Source organism: Grammomys surdaster, unplaced genomic scaffold (genome assembly GCF_004785775.1).
Source record: "Grammomys surdaster isolate TR1022 unplaced genomic scaffold, NIH_TR_1.0 334, whole genome shotgun sequence".
NCBI classification, from domain to species: Eukaryota; Metazoa; Chordata; class Mammalia; order Rodentia; family Muridae; genus Grammomys; species Grammomys surdaster.
Genome location: NW_021604753.1, coordinates 575,104 through 582,377, shown reverse-complemented (window position 1 = coordinate 582,377; position 7,274 = coordinate 575,104). Strand labels below are relative to the sequence as shown.

Below are 7,274 nucleotides of genomic sequence, written 5' to 3'. Positions count from 1 at the left end.
AAGAAGAAGAAGAAGAAGAAGAAGAAGAAGAAGAAGAAGAAGAAGAATTATGAGAAATATCTGATAAGAATTATGTTGACAATGTCCAGTTCATTTGTTTTTTTTTATTTCAACTTTTATTTGAAAACAACTTAAATTTTAGACAAATGATTTTAGTATGTAAATTTGATTTTGTTTTTATACAGAATATAAAGATTTCCCTCATTAATCTTTTATGTGAAGGGGATTACAGGCCAGAAGGAAGACACATTCTGAACACAAAGTACACCTCATGTGTGTGGCACTGGAGACAAATGGTGTCGTGTTCCTGCACATATTAGGACAAAGTGGTGACATCATACATCAAGGAGTGGGGGGAGAAATATTCTAGTCAATCAGATTCAAGAAGCAAAAATGACACAGAAACTGCAAATAAGAGCAAGTCGCAGCTTTCGTCAGGACACTGCAGTTCTTACGCCTGGGAGGCTACAGTGTGCACACGGACACAGTGGGAAGAGCTACTTAGAAAGGCTGGAGTGAGGGAGTTTTCACTAAAGCAATTTAAGTCTTGTCAACTACCAAAACAAAGAGAATGGAAGGGAGCCTGTGAGTGTCAGTATACCCAGGGCGTGTTATACCAGTGTCTGTGCAGCATGCTAAGTTAGTTACAACTTCTTCATTGGTGTGGATGAACCACTGATGGTCTCGAGTTTTGCCTCTTCTTGCCAAACTCAGGCATGTCTTATTTTAGATGGAATACAGCTTTTAATCTATAATTTCATCCTGTAAAAACATGTGACGACAATGGCCAGAGGATGACCAGCAACCTTGTTTATGAACTGTTTCAGCCCTTGCTTCCTTTCCTCGATGAAATTGTCATCAAATATTCCATCGTCTTCTCTAAAAGGAAGCTGCCACAAAAATGCTTTCTCAGGGTGCGGGGAACTACAACCTTGCTCTCTCTCTAGCTCCCTTCGAAGCCGCTCAGAGTCGCTGTATCTTCTTCTAACAGTAGATTCCTTCCGCTTGAAGATGGGAAGATTTGTTTTGACCCTGGTCTCGTAGGGGGTGAAAGCGGCCCCCCACTAACCTTAAGGTCTGCAGGTTGCTCATGTCGATCTCAAGGAAGTTGCTGGGCAGCCCGTAGGCTTCATTCAGGTTCTATCGCGGCAGCTACAGGTTTCTCTCCTTCGCCAGCACTGCCCGGACTCCTGGCTCAGGCACAGCAAACAGAGGCGAACCTCCCGTTCATTTGTATTTGGCAACCTTGGAGAAAGTACTCCACTATCTATCCTATCTTGATGAGCTCAAAGTTCTGTAGCTAATTTTCTTATACCTTAAACCTCTTTCTTTCTTCCTTTCTCTCTCTCTCTCTCTCTCTCTCTCTCTCTCTCTCTCTCTCTTTCTTTCTTTCTTTCTTTCTTTCTTTCTTTCTTTTTTGATCTTTCGAGACAGGGTTTCTCTGAGTAGCCCTGGCTGTCCTGGAACTCACTCTGTAGACCAGGCTAGCCTTGAACTCTCGAACTCAGAAATCCTCCTGCCTCTGCCTCCCAAGTGCTGGGATTAAAGGCGTGCGCTGACACCGCCCGGCCCCTAAACCACTTTCTTAAATCCTAAACCACTTAAGATTTTATGTCTTTAATCTTCAAAAACTTTACATCTCTTTTGTGAGATTTTTAAAAATCTGATAATAAGAAAAACTATCGAGTATTCAAATCCCATCAGAGACTTGAGAAGGACAAATTTTACCTGAGTAAACAGGAAGTGCAAAGCAAACAACTTCCAAATCTAATAAAATGACAGAGACTACTTGTTACCTGGACAGTCATCCAAGGTTCCTCTATGTTAGTAGAACATCTATCTTTGGCCACCAGGCCCAGAAGATCTGACAGGCTTTTTCTGTGAAACGATTTCCCAGTGTCCTGCTTGTCTACAGTTTGGACACCATGCTGTCAGCAGTTGAGGTAAACAGTAGTTTTTTGTTTGTTTGTGTTTGTCCAGGGTCCAGACTTGCCAAATTTGAAGAAAACTCCAGATTGGGGGTTCTGTGGTGCCCATTATCTTCTCCATAGGAGAATGAGTGCTGTATTAGGAGCTGATGTGTCTCTGTCAGGAAAAGCCTTTTATTATTAAAACGTCTTAAATGCCATATTCTGTAGATCTCTGAAGTGTTTGAGGACCACCTATCTATTTCAGTATATCTAAATAGAAAAACATTGCTTGGTTTTAGCTATTAATTTTTCGCTTAACCTTGAAAATATATACAGGAAGTTAAATAAAGCTTATTTTTGTAATTAACTAAACTAGTACCTACAGTACAGTAGGTTAATGGCTACAAGTATGATTATGACTACTACCAACTTGCGTTTAACTTTCCTAAGAAGTTTACAATAATAGCTTTCATAGCATTTGAACTGTACATTACATTTTAAATGAGTTGCATATAACCTTAAATTTCTACCATCATACAAAAATCCACACCAATCTAAAATATTTGAGAATCACTGTTGCTTTCTTAGTCTAAAAGGAGACACAAAAATCCACCCTTGTCTTTTCATCCTTTATCCTCCCTCTTCCCCCTTCCCTGCTAACACTAGATAGTAAGGAAAGGATAGCGGGGAGAAAGAAAAGAGAGATCCCTGAATCTAACCTACTTTCCTGTTTTTTATTCCTCACCATGACTGATAACTTGCAACCAAATCCTGTAAACAACAACAAACATCTGTAACTGTAGCGGGAGGTATTAGAATGGCGGGCATCCAGCTAGCTCCTGGCTTATCCACCATGTTCTGGCACTATGCCCAGCTCCAGAGCTCCACAATCTCACCACCCAGCTCGCTAAGTTCCCACTGGCTCATCACTACCACACATTCCTGGGCTTCAAACCCCCACGGCCTTTAAGGGGCACATCATGCAAATCCTTTCTCTCTTGAACTAGGTCAAGTCGCCACGAGAAGAAAAACACCACACAGAGTTTAGATGCAATGGTAAAACTCAATCTCTGGGCTCAACAACTAAAACCTAATCTTGTAAACCTATTAAATCTAATCCTCCGGTGGTGGATCCTTTTGGATCTGCCATGATACCGGGAAACTCTACCACTACATCTTGTCCATGTGCTCACCCCGTTCCAAAACAGCCTCAGACTGTGTCTTCCTTTTCCTCTTCCTCAGTCCAACCCAGAAGTCCCGCCTCCTACTTGCCCAGTGACTGGCTCCTTTATTCATTAGGTGATGGTTCACAAGAAGTCCTCGAGAATGTGACTCATTCCTTGTCTGCAATATCTGTCAGAATGGAATTAACATCAGAATACAAAATACCAGGACTATCCACAACACTTCCCCCTTTTAGTTCACTTAAAAGACTTTTATCTCAGATAAAAATTGAACGCAACTACAACCATTTTGTAATTAATAAGGTAAAAGATAGACCCAACACCCAGTCTAACATTCTTGACAATAAAATTGAACATTGTCCTCTATAAAGTTCTGTACCTGGCTTATGTTCTGGCTTCAAATTGAGTGCCATATGAAAACCGTCCTCTCAAATCTGTTCTCGCAAAGTAAATACTTGGGTTGGCTATGAGACTACAAGTCTTCAACCCCGTCGGAAATTCAAGAACAAGTGAATTAACTGAAAATATAGGAAGCACAAAGCATAGCTTCCAAACTTAGCCAAATTACAGAGACCCCTGATCACCTGGACAGTCCCTTCAAAACATTGGAGCATCTGGTCTTCAGGCTTCTGGCCCAGGAACATCTGACAGACCTTAGACAAACAGGAATTATTAAGGATAAGCCTATTCTGTCTCTGCAAAACTAAGCTGTCCTAACCTGTAATTTGTGTCCTTTTTTGGACAGTATTTAGTCTGTAGATGAAATGAGGCAATTCTTTCCTAGAGTCTGTCTCGCTACTACTGGAGTAACTCTATAGATGCTCAATTTCTTCTTAGAATCCAAGAAAGAGAAGTTTTCAGAAGCAGACAAGTCTCTAGTCAAATGATTCTTAATAAAGAAATGTCCATAACATCATATTCTGTGGACTTCTGACATTTTTTGAAAACAAACTATCTATATAAAGTAATATGGACTATTGTCCATAACTTACTTTCAGCTATTTCTAATTACAATCTAGAAAACACCCTAACAATAAACTCAGAGCCATGAATTTGATATTAGGTCCTTAACTCACAGGCTAAAGATCTCAGATCAGTTTAGAAAAACAGTTAAGAAAGACTGAGTCTAAGCCTTGTACTTAACAAAATTCTGTATCAATAGAAGAAATTTATACCAATGAAACCCTTGATTTTTGTATCAAAATAAATTCTGTATCAATGTAAAAGTTTATGACTTCAGCTTAGTAACAATTATAAAGATTTCTACCAATAGATCATGGCTATGTAATCAATTCTAACTATTTCTCCCTGTTTCAATAAAGACCATTTCTAAATTCCCTAGAAACACAACCTAATAATAGCCCCCTCTAGCCCCCGAAACTCAGAGAATTGGGACGCTGATGCCTCATAACTTCTTCAAGCTGAATATGGGTGTTGAGATTTTTTAAAGAGGGATAAGGGGGAAGGGTAAATAGGGGAGTTTGGTTGGCCTTAAGAAGGCCACGCCAACGATTGATTTAGTCTCTCATGTCTGTGTCTTAACAGGATCCAGCTGGAAATCCAGGACATCAGGAGTTCAAGCAGGTCATTCAGCATGCCTGACTAGGAGATTCACCAAGGCTGTATATTCTGTAATATAAAAATCTCAAAACAAATTTTAGTATCATCAAGATAATTTTTTATTTGATTCTCTGGAATCTAGACTCTGGAGGCCTTCCTTCATCATTTCTGATCCATGTAACTCTGGAAGGTGTAAATACCTTAATCACCTTTTCTAAAAACAAAGATTATGTTTTTAGAAACATTCCCAAATCAGCATATCCTTGAGCCAGTAATCAGGAAACCTATTATTTAGACCTCTCTCTCAGAAGAAGAATATAACCACAAAACTCAAAATCACACCTATTTTGAAAATTAAAACAATCTAAAACAAAAGAAGTAAACTAAAGTACTGTATGTGCCTATCCTTGGGCCTTTCCTATTTGCCAATCAAGATTAAAAAACCCAAAATTCCCATGGAGCCCATGTTAGACAGAAATTTGAGTATCCTGTGAGGTATAAAAAACAATCTCATACCATTTTACTGTTTGGCTGTCTGACTCAGAGCAGCCAACTTGTTATACCATCTGTCTGTTGATCTTTTTACCTGGAGGCACAGACAAATTTTCCTTATCTTTGTTCCAATCCATGGTTGAGATTCCCCACGTGAATCAAACAAAACTGTTTATAAATCTATCCTAAAAACAAATAATCCCAATTTTGTAAATTCACAATTAAATCCCTTTGCACTAAAAGGCAGGCAGCTTCATTCTTTTCCTAGCTAAAAAGCAGGCTGCAGTTCCCAACTGCAGGGGGCCTGGGAGCTGGTAGCAGTTTCTTTTGTTTCAAAGCTTGAGTCACATGACTCCTTTAGCGTTACTCAGATACTCACTTTAAAAACAACAACAGCAACAAGAACAAAAAATACAATTCTAACTCTCAGGTTAATAATCTTAAATTTTTAGTGAATTTTTGCCCAACACGTTGGTTTGCCATCTTTAATGGGAGGTATTAGACATAACCCACCAAATGACCAAAACCCACCCACCTACCTCTAGGGAATGAGGGCACCACATAATTTAAATTGCTTTCTTCTGTCTGAGCTGATGACATCTTTTGGAGACCCTAAGAAAATTTGGATATTGGTCAAGTCCTAGGAGAACTGGCTGTTTCACTTGTGGTCTAGGCTCTGTGGGATAGGAAAGTATACGGTTTAGCTGAAGGTTATTTGTGAGGCTAGACCATCTGAGGCTAGCTACTTTGAAACCGTACTGGATGCAATTTTTAAAGAAACAGCAGTTGAGAGTCTGGGAGGCTGGATCACTTGAGGCTAATTGCTTTGTCTTCACTGGTGTCTGGTGTTTTTATTCTGAAAACACACAAACTTAAAGGTAACTTTGTAGGGACATTTTTGCTTCAACATATGTATGGAATTGTGTTGTGCACAAATCGTCTGAAGATGATTCTCTGTTCTATATTTGAGCAGGGGAAAGGAATCCTTCCAGCTGTCTCGAGCAGGGGCTCTTACCTGTTACAAGCAGACTATTGATAAAGGGGTTAGAATCCCCCTCAGGGAGAGGAGCGACAGGTCCTGCTCCACTCAGGGATTGTATACTGGATTTGACTGTGAGATCATCAGCTCCTCGAAGGGGAAGAGAGAGTAAGCCAGAGAGACAGAGGTTTTGGAATTCAGTTACTTCTTTAATGATAATGCACAGCAAGCAATATATTATCAGAAATGCTAAGGTTATTACTACAACAAGATATTGCCACATTTCCTATGTATTGCCTCTAACAATATGCACAATGAACACAAATAATAAATTGCTAATTGCCAAAGAAATAAGCATAGCAATAAACACATCATTCATTCATGGATTATACAACCTGAGTCTGTACGTTGGTTTTGGGTTATATGTCCGGAGTCTGTGAAGGCAGGGTCAGTGAAGGCAGGGTCAGGCTGTGGCTTCCAGATAATTTGACCTTGTAGGGTGCTTGACCACAAAGAAGCTGGAGGCATTGGTCTCTCAGTTAACTCTTTGATGACCGGGTGCTGAGGAGGCTTTATCTGGAGGATCACATTGGCCAGTCATGGCTACAAGTGTGAATGAAGTGCTCTGAACAGTCTCCTCTTTTATGTTGGATTTGGCGTTACTCCTGACGTGCATGGCAGATAACCACGAGTGTCTGGTTATCTCAGCACAGCTTCATTTCCAGACTAGTCTCTACAAGTACCAGACAGGTCTTTACAAGTTTCCTATTACAAAATAGAGTTGGTCCTGTTTAAGGGCCTGCTCCTTACACCATCTTATAAGTCTCTTTGGACTGGAAACCAAATGGCAATGGAGTGCTACAAATCCCCATCTGCCATCTGAAAGAATGGCATGTAATAAGTCATGAAAACTGTAAGACTCTGGTGAGCCTTAGCTTACTGTGGACCCCCTGAGTGAACCACACGAAGCCGGGAATCCATGCAAAAAGCAAGAGGCATTTATTGTTCCAACACATTAGGGTCATCCTACACCAACGTTGAAGTGACAACCCTGTGCAGCTCATTCAGTGAGCTTTTTATACAGTTTTCAGGGCAGCAGCCATTAGACACAATGTAGTTGGCAGACAGTGTGACTTTTTAAACTGATTG

At 40.2% G+C, this 7,274-nt stretch overlaps 1 protein-coding gene and 1 pseudogene across 2 annotated transcripts in view; one reads left to right on the top strand and one right to left on the bottom strand.

Annotated features, from left to right (window-relative positions):
• The window catches only part of Bmerb1 (bMERB domain containing 1), a 138,278-nt gene that overhangs the window by 105,606 nt on the left and 25,398 nt on the right, over window positions 1–7,274 (top strand). The gene's annotated exons all lie outside the window — the stretch shown is intronic.
• Window positions 711–5,283, bottom strand: LOC114630224 (annotated as a pseudogene).